Source organism: Anopheles nili, chromosome 3, assembly GCF_943737925.1.
Source record: "Anopheles nili chromosome 3, idAnoNiliSN_F5_01, whole genome shotgun sequence".
NCBI lineage: Eukaryota > Metazoa > Arthropoda > Insecta > Diptera > Culicidae > Anopheles > Anopheles nili.
Window position 1 is genome coordinate 75,218,117 of NC_071292.1, and position 18,251 is coordinate 75,236,367.

The window sequence follows — 18,251 nt, forward strand, 5'->3', positions numbered from 1 at the left end:
CTTGAACCATCCCGCCCCTATGTCACACTTGGCATACAGGCAGGCGGGAAATCAATCGACCCAACCTCACCCTGCTCTGATCCAGTGATGCAATATCATTAAACATTCGAGTCCCAACTGCCGAACCGGTCGGCCGGGGATGAAAACGAGGACTCCGAGTCAAAGTTATGACCCAATGCCCGACGACGGTTCAACCGTATCATCCTTTTGATATTGCTCGAACCGCGGTCGACGGAAACGCGATGATTACTGCGTGGCGTAGAGAGCCGTATTTCGAGCTGGTTTGAATGCGATTCTACCCACACCGAAGCAGTGCAAATCGCGCACCGGTTGGGGGATGTTTGTGGCGGAGCAAAAAGTGTCCACAAAGGCCACTTTCAGCCCTTGGACCCCGTCCCATGAACAACAGCGGGAGGACAGTGGGAATAAAGAAATATTTTTTACGATCCTTGGGGTCATAAAATTGCTTACGTTTTTTCGGTGGGGGTTTGGTTTATTTTTCGTTTCGTGCCGCAGATTTTCTTTACTGGGCCGGTGTGCATTTTGGCGAGTTGCCGTTCTGCTCAATGGAATGACTGCACGCCGGAGCCGAAACCGGGAAAGCTGGCGGTCCGAAAACAAACCATAGAAAAAAACCTCACTGGTCGGTGACTCGTTGAAAGCTTCCCGGTGGCCGGGGCCTAACGTTGACCTGCCTCCGAAGTTTCGAGCAGCTGAGCATTTGGCGTGTCCGTTTCAATGGCCTCGCTATCTTACTCTTTCTCTCTCTCTCACACACACACTTTTTCTCTCGTTCTCCATCGCTTTTCGGACCGGGGAAAACATAAAGTAGCACCGAATATCTTTCCAAAGCAGGCGTGCTTTCGCAACCGAGGCCTGCCGAAATGTGGGAAAGAAATTCGTAAAATTTGAGCGCAAGGCAGTGCCTTTCCACGGCCAAAGATTTTCCCTCCTCTGCCGACGCTCCAACCTACTTTGTCAACTTCCTCCAACACATTGTTATACCCCAGATCCTGAGGAGAGAGCACGTGCACGTGTATATGTGTGTGTGGGGGGGGGGTGTTTTTGTAGGTGGATGGCGTTCCGGTTCTTTCGCTTCATCGAGCAGGCTTTCATGGGCAGACGGACGAACCCACGAGTGCACGTCGTGTGGGAAACCGTGGAGACGTACGAGAAAAAGTAGCGGAAAAAAATCCAAGGGAGGATATTTTACAGTAGCACCCACCCACCAACCCAGAAGGACTGTGCGGCAAAGGAAAAGGAAATGTCACCGTCATTCCGGGGCGTTCGTTATTTTCCACGTTCGTTACTGCAACTCCAACCTCCTGCTGGGTGATGAAGGAAAACAGGGTGATGAGGAAACAGGCCAGGCCCGTGTCTTCGGCTGGCGCGAGGAGTTTTCCTTTGCGTTTGCGTTTTTGCTTTCGAGTTTTTTTTGTTGATTTTTCTTCCCCAGTTTTGCATTTTATTTGTACCACCCTACGAGCCAAGCAGCTTTAAGCAAGCGGTCTCTTTTTTCGGGGGTTTCAAAGTTCGTCGCTTGAAAAATTACGCTCACATTTTTCACAAGGGACCAAGGTGCTTATTGTACGTCGGTGCTAGGACGATGCTTCAAGGGTTGATTAGATTTGGCAAAATGACGCAAGAGTCCTTTTAAAACCTGCACATGTTTGCACGTGCGTTTTCTTTGGTATGTTCACTTTTGAAGACAGTACACTTGCTTCAATAAATATTTTTTCGAACGTCAAACATAGCATCCTGATCTTGTATGCTAACACATTTGTTCAGTAAAGTCGTGTAAAACACAGCTAGAATAAATCCTCGCAACATAGAATCACATTGCGCGTAGTTAAACGGAGGGTGTAAAATGCAAGGGACATATTACAGCAATACGAATCGAGGAAATGAAGCTCGAAAATCGAAATCAAGAAAGCGGGAAAAGCAAATAACAATGGTAAGCGAAATCTGTGGGTTCACAATTTGAAATGCTGTCGCTGTCGATCGGAACTTACAATGACTTTTTTCGTTAGGAAGTAGTTTACAGGCGCCGCTATTTCCTTAATTGTGGACGGGAAAATTTTGAGGCCGTTTGCGTCGTACCAGGGGTGTTCCACGAAAATTTCCACTCGACACCACGCTCGGGAGCGGTGTTTACGGGTGGTTTATTTTTCTTTTTCTCGTTTCTTCAGCTCACAGAGCCGCTCGGTTTCAGATTAGAACGCCGGATACTGCCACAGCCGATCAGGACACGGTACGACGACGAATTCGGACGCGGATTTTTGGGACAGAGCGAACACTCACACAAACACCTTCTTGCTTATTTGCTTTCTGCTTTTTGCAACGAATATTTTTCTCTCCGTCGACGGTCGCGTTACTGGCGGAAATACTCGCGGGTAAAGGCGCGGTTGCCTTGCGGAATGGTATTCGCTTTTACTTATTTAACGACGCGCGATATTAACTTCACTTTCGAACACTACCGGGCGAGCCGAATCGCTTCCGATTGCCTTTCCTTACGCCCACACGGTCGACGCGTGGTCGCGGAGATTTTCGCACAGAAAAATAAACTTTAAACAACTTTAACTTCCAGCACCAACGTGCACCGCTGACGGGTTGTAGCGGTGTTGCGCTATGCTGCGACTATTTGCTAAGTGGTTGAAGACAAAATTTGCACACTTTCCGTTTGCTGCGAGCTTCGCGACTATCAGACGCAACTACGCTATATTTAAACTCTTTTTTTACTTTCGTACTCGTGGTTTTGCTCTTTTCTCTCTCTCTCTCTCTCTTTCCTCGCTAGTTATCTCGATGTCGCGTTGACTACGTTAGCTTTACTGTAAGGGTGATGCAAAAGTAAGAAAATAAAGAAACATATTTTCCACCCCCATTTGTCTCGGGTTTTTTTTGCTCGTTTTCCCGTTCATTTCTCTCTCATCTCTCTTTCTCTCTTTTTCCTTAGATGGTCGTACTGACTAGTGCAGTATTTTGTTTTCATTTTCATAATTGACAAAAGGACAAAAATGGGAATGGTTGTCGAAAGTTTACAAGACAAGTCAAGGTTTTTCTTATCCTAACTAACTAATCAGTGCCGAATACCTCATGTTGCACAGGTTACTCAATGAAAAATTGAAGAAACATGTCGCTTGGTTTCCCAATTTTCCATCCAATCTTAGGGCTAGTTCAAAGTATCCGCAGTTTTGGCACCAGCAAGCGACCGTTCAATGCTCAGGGCGTTTGAAGCCTCAAACTCTTTGTGACATCGATCGAAAACGGAACCCGAGCGCAATCACCCACTGCCGACGAAGCAACTTTAATGTGACGCGGAGACTTCAATTCCTGGACTGTCAAAAACGCACCACCTCGCGCTCCGAAACGCTTAAAGTTACTGTCACGGGCGCATTCGTTCTTGTTCAGGATCGTTCGGTAGGGCTGCGTCCGCTTCGCTCACCATCCCCTCGATAGTCCACACGCGGCGTTGGAGGAAAATCGCTTTTCCACGGTGACGGTTCGCCGAGAAATTTTCTAATATCGTTTGGTGAAACACTCGCGTGCGGGGCACACGTACACGCGCACAGACACTTTCTAACGAACCAGAGATCGACGAAAGGCAATCAGCGGACCGGTTTCGCTGTGGTTGCGTCGATGTGAGGTTGCTGGGATGATGGCAAGCGTGGACGGTGACCCGTTGACGGATCTATTTTTCATCCATCACTCGCCTTTGACGAGTGCGTTTCCAAAAAATATTACTTCCGGGTAGTGGCGAGACTCGTCGATTTGGTTCCCGAATATGGGAAACTTAGGCCAATATGTGCCTTTGCAGTGGGTGGATGACTTGATCCAGTAATGTTGCTGCTGCCGTTCGAGACCTAGCGGTAATGCCCCAGCGTTCGTCTTGCACTGGTACGAGAATAAACGCAGCACGAGACACACAATGTTTCAACACGTTTCGGCACTCGACTGACACTTGCTTCAGATGTTATTCTCTCCCGTGTGCGTGTTTTTCTTTTGATTTAAGCTGTAGCGTCACCGTTGCTACAACATCCTTGCTTCCTAGTCCACTAGCAGTGACGAACCGGGCCTCACGCCCAACGTGCGTGCGTTTTTCACGGCGCGATTCACGATTCACAGTACGATTAAGAGACACAGTTACGCAAAAACAGTGAAACACAGAGAGATAGGGAGAGATAGCGAGCGAGAAAGCGAGAAATATCGAGACGCCAAGGAAATTAGCACGCGTGTGTGTGCACGTTCGCGTGCGTGTGTATATGTGGAAGTAAAAAACAACAAACAACGGGACGGTTAATCGACGTAAACTCGACTAGCGCTAGACAGCGAATGAGGAGGATACGATGGATACTAACTGTTCCGGGCAGAGCCCACCACAATATAAGGTGCAACAAAGTGGGGTTGCGAACGTCAGGCGCCAGCCAACAACCAGAAACCTCGCGCACGGCATGGCCCGAGTCGCCGGGACATCCGGCCGGGATCCCGTCGGCAATCGGGAGGTTTTGCATCTCGTTTGCTCCTGCGTGGCCACCTCTTGTGGGGGTTGCGTTTTCCCTCGTTCACTCTGCCGGGTGGTGTTGGTCGTCGGCTGCCACCCCCTTCTCTTGAACAACAGCAACAACAAAAACACCCGTCCCGAGCAACACCCGAGTGATACCCGAAGGGCCACCGCCGCCCGGAGCATCGCCGAAGTCGTCCGCTTTTGGGCCGAAACCGGCAAAAGTGCGCCCGTTTTCCCGTTTTTCCCGAGATCCAAACCGACCCGAATGGGGCCGAGTCACACTTGAGCCGCGTTGCCGTGTTCGTGTATTCGACGTCAAAAAAAAAACAGGACGCAAGTAGAGCAAAGGGAATCCTTCATCCTTTCCAAACGCCGAACGAACGTGGACTCGGCCGTGGTAGTGGTGGGCTATTTTCGAACATCGAAAGTTTTCCACTCCCCTGCGCGTCACTTCCAAAGCACCCGTTTGAGCCCCGTGCCTGTTTGAGACCAGAGTGGTGAGTTTTCCTGATGGTGGTGCACCCTGGCTAATTCACCACTCCATTGAGCGGGACGCAAGATGCAAATCTGAGGCGCTAGCCAAAGCGAAACGGCTAGTGTTGGCAGATGGCTGGTTGGTTGGATGGTCATGCAGGAACCGTACGCACCATACACACATGGTTTACGGCGTCCACGTTGGACCAGGCAGGATGGTACAAAACTGCTAATGTCCGTCTGCCGGCAATTGGCATGGACAAATCGAACGGTATTCGAGTAGAATGCTTGCAAAAGTGACTTGTTTTCGATGAGTTTTTTCATAACAGCACAGTGTGATAGTGTGACGATTCACCACAAAACCGATCCAACAGTGCCGGTGGTCCTTGGTGTGGAGGTGACAGGACAAAAAAAAATTGTGCGCCAGGTGACCAAACATCACGTGTACGCACGCAAAATATCTGTCAATCACGGTGTGGTACTCAGCGTTCGGAAAACATGGATTTCGCGACTCCCAGCCGTCCAGACCTGACACCAATACGAAGGATCCGACGCACGCACGCACCATTTTCCCCTACGGGGTGACGCGCATACACTGATATCACCGACCGTAAATCACGCACTGTTGAACGGTTCCGTCTCATCACACTCCGGCACAAGGAGATGGATGGTTGAAGGTGGTGGAAAATATGAGGGCGGTAAATAGGCGCACGTGAAGCAAACACGTTTTCAGGGAAAAATAACACCACACCCGGGTTGGTGTTGGCGGGACGGAGAGTGTGCTGCGAAGGAATGCAAATGTCAATTTGTTATCCACCTTCAGTATCGTCCTGCCAGAGTTTCAGCGAACGCACTCTAAAACATCCCGAAGGAGACAAATGTTTACTGCGCATTTGACGAGCTAAGACCGTCAGCTTAAATTCGTTACATTTTTACGATAATTCAAGCTCCAATTGAAAATAGAAATGATGTCAACGTTTGGTTTTGTTTTGATACATGTTGTACCATTCAACCTATCCTGACAACGGAACTATTGCGCTGTCAACCTGCTTTTCAGGAAATGGAGAACTTCTCGTTTCAGTTCTGCTGCATGTAATACGCCTGTAGGGTATGCAATGGACACAAACTGCTGGAATAACACTGAACTGCTAGAATTTTCCATTGTACCATCTCAGCTCTCCTTCACCGCCCCCGCTGCACCCACACACCTACACGCACGCGCACGGGTTCAATTTTCGCACACATCCAGCGCCTCGGACGCACGCGCACGCGTGCGTTCATGCAAGCGCGCGCAAGCGAGACAACACGAAGACCAACACCGCCGTCGAACGCCACCGACGGACGGCACCGACGGCAGGATACACGACACGTCTCACTCGCGCCTGTTCCAATCAAACGAACTCACAGCGACAGCCACCAAAAGCGCCACATACTTTCGTCCTTATCAACGCGTGAGCATTTTTCCACGTGACTTCCTATTTCGGAGCCTCGTGGAAAGCCTCCGTGCAAGGCGGCTCGTGCGATCTCATGTGGCAGGATATGCCGTTCTTTTCTACTGCCTGCGGTGGGACAATGCGACCGCGAACCGCGCCACGGGATCACCGTGCTAGAACGGCTCAACCAATGCCGCTACGGTTCCGGAATCCGGGTTAAGGTGAGAAAAGTTCAACCCGAATGCAAAGTGGATTGCATTGCCTCGGCATGTAGCAAGAAACGCTCGCGCGACACGGCAACCAACGGGCTTCGATCCGTTTCACCGGAATCACCTACCATCCAACGGGGGTGGGTTGGAATGGGTGGTATGTTACATACTTCCGGTATGTGTGTTTGCTATGCGCCTGAAGGTAGGCACACGCGTGTGCAGCGGCAAAACTGCAATCCGGTGCAAGCCCGATGCACATCGGTGGCTGCAGGCGGCAAAATGCGGCACAAGCAAATACGCTACCGGCGGACTGGGAGGCGTCAGAGCGAAGGGATGGAGATGACGATGATGGTGGTGAGGAGGCAGCTGTTGGATGTGCGAAATTGCGTCGTAACGTGCGAGGGGCACGTCGTGAGCGTTTTCAATGTCGACCGTTGCTTAAAGAGATGGAAACATGCAGTTGGACTGGTTGATTCGAAAGCACAAAAATGAGAGCAAAATTTCAAAATTCCACCCATCCACCCACAACATCATTGCATGACGTTAATTATCGGCCCAGGTGAGACGGGAATTGTTTTTCCCATCATGTAGGTTATAAATTAAACATATTCAAACGATTATGGTATGACTCATTTTCGAACTGGCTTACCGTTACAAACAAGCATGTTAACAGCTCATAAATGATCGACTACAATTAAAGGCTTTATATTTTTCATTTGCTTGTTTGCAACTAAAATTGCACCACAAATTACTGTTTTGTGTGCAGAATGTCATGTAAAGGCTACAATGCATTATTGTTATCTTCAACATTGAGAAATAAATCATTTTTGACTACAAAGAGTTTTTTTTAATCACTGAATCGGTATACATGTTTTGTTTATTTTTTTGTTATATCGTCTCTGTCCCATTGAAGCTGTGTATCGTCAAACCTACGTTCATTTTAACACGATAACTGTGTTTTTTTTTCGTTGCTCGTATCAAACCAATCATTAAATCATACTCGGCCCATGTTTTTCCAGTAAGCCACAACTCGTTTACAACAGGGCAGCGCTTACTGTAACGCGTCCACTGCCACTGATTGAACGAACCACACGACTCGACACGACGATTGCATAAATTCGTATTACCACCACCAGCAAACGAGGGCAAGCAAAAATGCGCATTTCCCACAATAATGCATTCAAAAGCTTACGATTTTTGTGTGTTTTTTTATTAATTCTCCTCTGCCACTGCGCGTCACCGCTCTCTGTCGGCAAATTGCCTTGTGGCAATCCGTTACATTTGCGTTACAGTGAGACATAAATAATTGCCTCAATGTATCAAACGCCCATTGGCGTGCCACCTCCTCTCTCCTCAGCGCAGGAGCCACCGTACGCAGTGAGAAGGGACGATGCAAAAATGCCCCGCCGTCAAAGTGCAGCTAAATTGACCACATCGTAGACAATGGGGTTTGCATTATAATCCCATTACAATTACATGTTTATGAAACGTTATTACAATTAAATTGTCCTGAATGAAACGATGCAACCGTCGCCCGTTTACGTCTCTGTGAGGGTGGGATGGGCTACGTGCTGGTGGGTGGCACGGCAGGGCTACATGCTTTCCATCATCTGCAAATGGCACACGGAGTGTCCCGAAAGTCGCCATCGCAGCTCGTAGCCGTCGTCATCGTCGGCGTCGTGGTCGTCGTTGTCGTTGTCGTATTGCCCTACCGATGTTTGAGCGTGCTCGGGGCAGCTTACGGCCAAGCACCGGGTGTAACAATTGTACCACCCTCTATGGCCTCCCTTAGAGTCCTTTCCAATGCCACCATGTCTCGAAATGCAACCCTGTCGCAAACGATTGAAGTTTTACCAGACCTTCCCCTGACTCGGCGCTGGATCAGTCATATTACTGTGCGTCTGTGTGCCTGTGTACATGGCCGTCGTGGCCGTGTGTGTGTGCATATGAGGACGCGCGTGTATGTCCCGGGCAAGTTCTCTGGAGCCCCTCGGTCAAAATGAGTCGCATTTGCGAAAAGGCACATCGTAACTGGATTCGGGGCTCAGTGGTCCAACGAATTGTTCACGGTGTGGCAGTGGAGAAAGCTGGTGCAGTGGCTGCACAATTTCTGCATTCTGCATGGCACACATAAAATGGACAAACATGACAATCGCAGCACGGCACTGGGTTCGGTCGACCTGCCTCGGCCGGCAGTGGCAGTGGAAGGCCAGCATCGCTCGCAGTTGCTCGCCGCACACAAATCGGTCAATCCACTCGGAGTCGCCACTGGCGGGAAATGGGGTAGAAAACTGGGGCGCATAACTCGACCCGTTCTCAACCCCAATAGCACACGGGGGTGCAAGCAATTTCAGCCAGAGAACATCACGACCAGCTGCCCGACGAAAAGCGGCCCCCGGATGGCCTGGTGCCCGCCCAACCGACGATGTATCGAATTGATACGCCATAAATGCTCCAGCCCTGTGGGGGTGAGCTGGATGGCCGAAATTTCGCCACCAGTGGACCGTGGCGCGTATGGCTTTGGCAGCGAAAACAGCAACAGCAGAGGCTGCTCGAGAGAGCATTAAGCATTACACGTATCAACATTTAATTTAAATGTTCCCCGTCACAGTCTGGGGCGGGCTCTGGGGTCGATGGAGGCGCCCAGTCCTGGCTGACAGCGTTGGTTCGTGTTCATGCCACCACCCGGTCTTAGTTCGGTTGCATTGACCGGGTGTAGATATCAAAACAGCTCCTTTGGAGATGTGGAAAATTGAGTTGCATTTCTCGAAAAAGTTATCAGAAATTGTGCCTCAAAAACCGATCACGATAAAGCGGCCCAATTCATTGTGAAGCTAATGATTACAGCGAAAATGCCGATAGTATGCATCTTCACCATAAAGAACCCCGTTTGGAGAGTGAAACCAACCCACGCAAGAAACGGAAAATCGGGCAAATGGACGCTTCCGTGTTGCAAATTTTGTGGGACACCATTTGCGACGTGTAACGGTGGAAAATCGCTCTCAACTCACTCCACTCGCTCTTTTGTTCGACCGAATCGTTCAACCCCACGCACGAGGATGCGAAACGACCGTCCGAAGAAAGCAAATCGCGGCTACCCTTACTCCTTTTCAGCCGTCCTACCGCCCGAATCCGGTGGCACACGTCGCATTGTTGTAGAAGGGTCACATGGTTAAGTGATTTACATTTGTCACTATGAACGAGCGGGCACTCGCGTGCATGTGTGTATGTGTGTGTTTGCTCGTCGCTTCTGCAGCCTCCGGTTACGGTTGGCTTTTGTTCATGCGACAACCAGCCAGCCAGCCAGTGCCGACGTTGCGAAGGCTCGGGAGGCTCGAGGATCATCTGCTGCACAAACCGGTTTCGCTCACAACAGACGACCAGAGCCTAAGCCAAAAGTGTCGGCATGGCCACGTCGTGTGCAAATTTTCGGGCCACGCCGGGACCGACCCGGGAGACGAGATTTATTGATCTAATTGTACCGGAAAGGGTCCGTTGCCGGTTCAGGGTTCCAGACAACAGAAAGCCGGGACGCAGTTGAACTCGAAGCGGAGATCCCTGCAACCCAGCAAAAACGGTAGCGGCCCACGGGCACATGGGAAGGTCAACTTTTCTGTAATTATTTTACCAAATCAGACTGCCGAAGGAGACGGTTCATGCTGCCGGAGTCTCTGTGGAGCAGCGCCTTGTAGGATAAATATTTAAGCTGTGCTGCGCGGGAAAACGATGCCCGAATGTGTTTAATTGATGGCAAAATGGTGTCACCCGGTGTTGCACTCTGGCCGAGCACTTGCACTCCCGTCGGTCCGATGGGGATGACTTAATAATTATACCGCGTGCCGTAAATTCGTTACTTTCATCAAATAATTATCATTCTTTCGTGTAAGCGCGTCTTTCGATGTTATCGGGCGGTTTCACACGCGCCGTAATCCAATGGAGCAGTCAGCTCCTTCGAAAGGACGCCATTTCGCTCAAGATTCGAAGGGACATCCATCACCCGTGGTGGCAAAAGCGTACGCGTTACTAGATCCTTCGACCCAGGTGAGGCTTCTTTGCTTTTCCGGGAATTAAGAGAGAGAGAGAGAGAGAGGGAGAGAACGATAGAGAGTAGGGTCAAACGAGCAGCTGGTCGAAGGGCGTCCCGTGCATGAGATCATTATTGGAGGAGATTAATTAAAAGCGGTGTCACCGTGGAGAGGTAATGTTTGCTTTCCCACTTGACGCTTCCGCGCTTCAAGCGGTGCCAGGTAGTGGCAGAGTGGGCGGTACGTGCCTGTCAGTTTCCGTACAACTCCTCCGTGGTCTAGAGGCCAGCCGGGCCAAACGGTGAACTACTTCCGTGTTCCGTGATCGAAACGATGATGATGACGATGCTGGCGAGCGAAACGTCGGCCATCGGCCTAAATGATGATAATAACGATGATTTCGGCGTGCCGAGCGTGTGACGGGTTTCCGTGATGGAAATCAACATTGAAGGCACCACCGACCGCCCTATCGCCCTTTTCCTGCAATGAGCAAGAAAGTTGTGCCCAAGCGCTCCTTATTGAGGGAGGCGTTCGTGTTTTTTTTTACTACCTCAAGGGCTCGTGATGTTTTTTTTTGCACCTCACCATTGCTGAGGGTGGCCTGACTCGACTCGCCTTGGCTGGTGCAATGAGCAGGCAAGGCACCGAACCGATCCCGACGTTCGATAAATGAAACGGAAAAATGGCAGCGCTGTGAGAGTTTATAATAAATCACTTCAATTAATTGACAGCTCTCGTAGCAGCGACGTTGGAGCGGTTGCCCCGCGGCGGTACCAGCGGCCCTAGGCCCTTCGAGAAAGAACGCCATCTTCTCCCCATCCCCTTCTCAAACCCTCGTTTACCCGTTTTCCCGTTACTGGAGGCTGGCAGCTGGCCGATAGGAGCGAGCGAGCAAGTTGCTACTTTTTGCCACGGACCGCGCTGTCGTGTTCCAGTTTCGGGGTGCTTCCCGTTTGTGTGTCTGAGTAGGTGTTTTTCCATTGCCGGCTGTTCGTTGGAGGGAGCCGCCATGGCACCGCGTTGGTGGCGTTGTTTTCTTGCAGCTGACGAACGACGGAACGCCAAGTTCCCGAGGCCGGACATTGGTCTCCGCAAATTTATTTCTTGCTCGCTTGGGTTTTCCCTGTGTTTTTGCCCCACTACCCTGGGAAGCGTTTGGAAATGCTTTGAAAATTGCTATCGTTGCGTCCGGCCTCGCGCCACACCACGACCGTACCAAGGACCGTTCAGTATCAGCTGTCGGAAGTTTTCACACTCCCCGGATCGCTCACACAGATCAAATCATAGGTGACACTTCCGGTAGACAGCGGCCGTTTCAAAGTTGATCATCATCCCCGTCATCGTCATCGTCATTGGGTACACGGTTACACTGCCCGGACATGGAACTGGGGAAACACGGTCCCGGTGGCGAAAGGAGCCAGCATCGTGCCTCAAGAGCGTATCCTTTCGAGTGCACCCTTCGGTGAGTGGCGTAGAACCAACCGAAGGAAAATGATGAAAAAAGCCGGCACGTACCCGGCCACGCATGGGCATTGTGCTGTGTTGGGGATGCGACGCCAGGATCTTGCCGGAGAACAGGCACTTGAGCATGCTCCGAGGTGCCGGGTGCTTCAGAAGACGAATCGCACGAACCCGCCAAGGCACAACTACAACGCCCAGAAGGATGAGGAGAAAAAAAGAACCTCACACACTTACACACATACACACAAGCTCACGCCCAAAGACAACGATGCAACCACTTGCCCCTTCCCAGCACCCCACCCAAAGTGCCAAAAAAGGGGAATATTTTACAGCGCCTGCAGGCGATGCTTCGATTCCGAATAATAAAACCGTGATAAGATGGTGTCCGGAGCGATATTTTTCAAGTACTTACTCCCACCCAAGCCAGGCGTCCCCATAGAAGGTGGTATTCGTCCCCGAGCTGTGGGTCTCCGTGATTGTTTACGTACCTGCAACGAGAGCGAGAAAGAGAGAGAACAAGCAATGAGAACCGGAAGCGAGGGTGGAAACTAAGCAGGTTCGCGCTTGCATAAAGCACGCGCATACACAGCCACACGAACATAAATTATAATTGATAATTGCAGCGCAAAGGTGGTCCAGCGGGTGGGTGTTTCAGTTTAGCATAATATGGACGACGCAACGTTGAATAAATTACGCGCGAAGAGAATCCAAGCATGCTTCCCGCTCGGCTAAGGGGATGGAAAAAGTTACATCACGATGTTTCGATCACCCTGCCTTTACGGACGTGCTCGGACGCAAGTATAATGCGGCGTTATGTTTTGATTGGCGGTAGTTCGCAATCTTTCAAATGGCTTAATCCATGGGATCTAAATTTTGCGCCAAGTTCAATCAAAATGTCTATTTCAAACCGCTCAAGTGTATTCGGGGAAGGCATTTCTTTCTCCTTTCCCGGCACCGAAGGATGATTCACATTTTCTGCCATGGGAGCTTCAATTTAAAACGCATCAAAATGGCAATCGGACCGGAAAATGTCAATACCGGCGCGTCACATGCACTGTGGAGCGTATGCTGAAGTTTCACCCTCAAACAGGACGAAGATGAAGCCGATCTTACGGCCACTGGCCTCGTTTGACGGGCTGGCTGTAACTCTATCATCGCTATCACTGCACGGGACAGATGAAAGGTAGTGTGGTTGGCAATATTAAATACAGTTTTCCTCTGTCTCATGCTCACCCATGGACGCTCACTACCACATGGACGTGCTCTTATGCTGTCTCTTTTTTAAATCGCGCAATTTTGCTCCCAACCAAGGAGAACCGTTTTTGTGTTTTTGTTGTTTGTTTGTGACCGCTATCTGCACGTGATCAGTGGAGATCACTGGACTAATCGATTGAAATTTCTCATCCATTTCAAATGTTTCGTTCCGGTAAGGAAAGCTTCTCATCGTTTCACCATTTAACCATCCAGAACGATATTCCAAGCCGTGGCGTATGGAAAGTGATGGGTTCTGCCGTGTTATTAATATGCAGTAAATATGTCAACGATTGGGACGCTTTCCACTGGCACTGCATTGCCAGGGGAAAAACTCCTTTCGTAAATGGGAAACGGAAAGCCACCAACCGGCAGTTTGGACGGGCTAATGTGCCAAGTGGAAAGCGATCCCGATGACATTCCCGTTCCAAACTATGGGATTGATACACGACAAAACAGCGAGCGGGAGAGAAAGAGACAGAAGATGCAAAGATAAAAAAAACATAAGCTAAATTTGAATTTTGATTTCCCAGCCCAACCTCACATTTCCGGATTGGCAGAAGACCCGTTTCCCAAAGTGTTTGATATTCCTACTCGCCATATGTATGAGTGTGTTCTCTTTATGATTTTTTCCTCTCGTTGACGTTCTCTTCTCGGACTTTTTCTTGATTTTCTTTCCTTCCCTGGTGGCCCACATTCAACCGGTTATGTTTGCAGCACCCATCCGTGCATCCTTGCACGGCTAGCGTGAGACGAATTCGGTCGCCGACTTTGAATTCCGGTTGGCTGGGCGCCGTCGTAAGCTCTCCTCTCGGAAGGAATAAGGGCACTTTTTTCCAACCCCATCCGTCCAACTGCTTTCCTACGCTAATGTTGACGCATATCAAGCGGTAACTCCGTCCCCCATCAATCGAGTGGTTTTTCCAATTTTCCAATGTCACATTATGATGCTCGAACGCAAGCTGGCCAAAACTACTTACCCGCCACATTCGGCGAGGCCAGCTGAGAGGAAGCCACGGCAAAGGAGAAGGAGCCATAGAACGCGAAAAACGAGATACCGAAGCCCGGTTAGTGGATGATGTTCGGTTGCATTTATTGTGGGATTGCTGTGAAAGGATTCCTGGGCCAAGCCGCGTCAGCTCGGCAGTCGCATATGCTGGGAAATTTTTGTCGACCTGGGTCGTGGTGTTTCATTTTCTTTTATTCCTTCTCTCTGCCCTGCCGGAGATGCCGGCACCGACGGCGCGATGGAGGAAATGGGACAAAAATGATATATTATTATTGTGAACTATTTCCGAAACGTTCGATAGACGTCGAAATTGGTGAATTACATGGAGACGGTGAGCGCAGAGTCTAGGGTTATTTTTGCCTATCTATCTCGCCGTAAAAAAGAAATAGTAAAGAGCTGACGCCCAACGATAAGTTGGCAGTAGGAACAGACGATCGACGAGGAGTTGAAAAAAAGAGAAGGAGAAAAAAAATGATACTGAAAATCAAGTTCCCCTTATTGAGTACGGTTGAAGTGAGCTAACAGACAGAACGCGATCGGCATTCGAGGCGCTTAGAGTAAAGATTACGCGAGCAAAACAAGTTCGGCACACTTTCTGGACAAGGCTAGGCTAGGATTCCAACAAGTACACTCCCGGCCGCCGCGTTGGTGGGGTGTGCGGGGTCAAATGTGCCAAACGGAAGCGGATAGTGGGCATCCCATCGTTGGCAAACCCATTGGTGCTGTCAAAAGTTTAACATAATTTTGCCGTTTGTCATTATGTCAGCGCTGTCATTTGTCATTAGAGCTTTTGCGATAGCATGGACGTCGACGAGCAAACATCTCCATTGAAGGTGGCCATGTCGACCATGGTCTTCTTTGAAAGAGGTATATACAGGAGATTTGAATGAAAATGTAAATCACAGCATATCAACGAAAAAACTAGAGGAAAATGTTTCAAAGGATCGTCCTAATGGAATGTGTGTTTATAGAAAAAAAATTAAAAAAATGAACAGTTGAAACAGTTGAATTGAGAAGTGTTTCTTAACTTGTAATATTTGTTCAACTAAATGTTTGTATTTTAGCACGACACCTTATTCAATGATCATTGAAGTAATCCATGTATGGAAAATAATAAACAAAGGTGTGTTAAATGTTCATTCCGTTAGTTTGTGTGCAAACATTTAAGTACCATTTAAACTATATTTTAAACAAAAATGAGCTTCAAATCTGTTCCAAGTGAGACATTCTTGTCACTTTAACAGCAAAAGCAATCGAACTGACAAAGAATGCTAGTTTACATGGCTTGCTTTGTTTGCAATTATCTACACAGTGATTGCACATTGGCTGATTTAGTTGTACCTTGTGTTTCTCTTGCTTTGTTTGTGGCAAGAGAACATAGTTGATAGCGTCAATATTTTTTCACCATTTTCGTTCCACGCGACGATCGAAATCAATACCCATACCTAACCAGACCTCCACCGAATGGCATCCGGTTCTATTCAATTACTTATCAAACGGGACCGTCGGTTTCATGCTCGGTTCTGCACCTGCCCCAGCCAGGCAGCCAAGTGGACGCTATTTTTCCAAACTTTTCATCCGTAAACAATACCAACCCGCTGTTCAGGAGAACTTCCTTCTCTCTCTCACTCGCGACCACCACAATGGAAGACGAGGTCCATCTTCATTATTATCTCACCAGTCCGTCCATCACCATCATCGTCATCATCGCGCCTGCCGTGGCGTGTACAATAGCGATCAGTGCACAATCGAGTGCATTTCGCGTTTAGGTTGCAGTCCATCACGGTCCATCACGGCGAAGGCCGACAAAATTTTCGAACCCACCGACTCCTCCCCTGCCCGGCTACCCTGCACTGCAGCGGACAATTTTCCATTCCCATTCCTGCTAGCAAAATCGGGTTTCGTGTTTTTTATGCTATATTGCTATGGTGTATGTGGGATTGTGTCTTTTCGCCTGCCATGCTGCATGCAGAACAGAGGACTTCAACGAGCCCAAGGACACGATGTATCCGAGTGAAAGATGGATGAGAAAAAAAAATATCTCTCTCTCTCTCTCTTTCTCTTTCACATTCACACACACACACACAAGCGCGCGTGGGGGAAAACTCTAGCAGCACATTATCGGATCACTTGGCTCACCACCAGGCTGGACCGGTGACGTGCTGCCCGGATCCTGGTTCCTGCCCCGAAAGGGGTCGACCGTCCTTCGCTTGGCTTGTTTCCTTTTTAATTTAATATTTTCTGCGGTTGAATGAACAAATTGTATTTGTGGGTGGAACTTTTTTGCTGCTGTTGCTACTCTCGTTCACCCTGCTCCCGTCTCCCATCGTCATGGTGAGCTGGTTGTTTTATTCTCTTGTCATTTCTTGTCAGAGATGTTGTCTTTTCTTTTTACAGCGTTTTCTTGCTTTTCTTTTTACGTTTTCCTGAATTCCAGTCTCTCTCTCTGTCTCTTCCTTTTTTATCTCTTTTTGTCTCTTGATCGGTTTCGTTTTACCGGTTACACTACTTACCGGCGTATGATACCGCCGCATCGGCAACGCCGCCAGCATGTTGCAGTTCGGGAAAGGCTCTTCCCAAAAGTTGTTCGCCATTTTTTTACTCATTCACTTCCCAACCGCCTCGGTCTAGCTTTTCGTTTTGAGTTTTTAAAATTTTTATCGTTTTCATGTATATTTATTCCCGCCGTTCTTTTCCTATTTTTTCTCCACTCTTTCCTGCTCTATCCACATTCTCCTTTCACCAGTCACCCATACTTTGTGTTGGAGCAGGATATTTTTGCCGTGTGTGTGTGCGCTTTCGGATACGCTGCAGCACATACAGCCACACATACAAACTCACACACAAGCCATACGAGTAGCAGCATAATGGGGCAATGCAATAAAGCGCCAGCACAGCACGTGGCAGCAGCCCGGTGAGGCAGAAACCGATCGACGGTGATGAGAAAGAGCGTTTCCCGAAAACTTTTGAAGTTGACCGGTAAAAGAGCTTCACAGGGACCTCACAAAGGGCACGGGGATATATATCGGTGGCCGGTTTCGCGCTGACATCTCAGTAAGGCAGTAAGTTTCCGGCGGCTGACAGGCGACGGTTTGGACGAGTCTTTGGTGGAAGGACGCAAACGTGAAGCCATTTTCTCGTCATTTCATGCTGGTTATGTTCCGGCATGAAGCTTTCATTCTTTGCCGCACGGAAAAGTTGTTTTTATGGTGTCCATCCAGCGGCAACTACTTTCTTTCCGCTAAACCCCTACCGACCGTTGGTTTGCCACCCCTTTTCCGCTGACCGTATGTCGGCCTTTCCGCCACGATCACTTTGTGAGCGTCCCACACTGGCGGTTGTTGTGTATAATTTCCACTTTTCAATCTCATTGCCGTCCGAAAGCTCACTCGAGTCCTCAAACACGATGGCTCGCTGGGCCGTGGAATCTATCGGGAACATTTGAGTAATTTTGTACATTGCCATCACATCTCACAAGAATCGTCCTTCGAGAAAGTTGGGAGTGAAAAAAAATCAACCTGTCACATAAAAGATTATCGATTCGCTCGAGGTGACGCGTGGAAGTGCAGGCTCGCAAAGACGGAAGCATAAACATAACAACACGCTCACAAATCGCATACCATGCGAGAACCGGTGACAGTTAGTAAAACTTCGGCTGCCTCCGAAAGGGTAGGGCTCGGTCGCGGAAAAAAGTCACAAACTTACCATTTCTTTGATGCGCGTACAAGTTTTCCCGTTCGCCGTCGCGTCTCGATGCTTTTCCGGATGCGTTTGCCGATGCCATTCCAGTTTACCGTCACCGTTCACACATAAATACACATACGCACGCGCTTATGCACGGATGCGAAATTTGTCGCCAGCAAACTTTCCCAGGCATGGAGAATGTGC

The 18,251-nt window shown here is 49.2% G+C and overlaps 1 protein-coding gene across 1 annotated transcript in view; it reads right to left on the reverse strand.

Moving 5' to 3' along the window:
• The window catches only part of LOC128723677 (RNA-binding protein Musashi homolog Rbp6), a 247,011-nt gene extending 243,715 nt beyond the window's left edge, over positions 1–3,296 (reverse strand). Inside the window, exon 1 of the mRNA XM_053817439.1 lies at positions 2,013–3,296. The gene's annotated coding sequence lies outside the window, so the exon portion shown is untranslated. The remainder of the gene's footprint in view (positions 1–2,012) is intronic.
• Between the last annotated feature and the right edge of the window lie 14,955 nt (positions 3,297–18,251).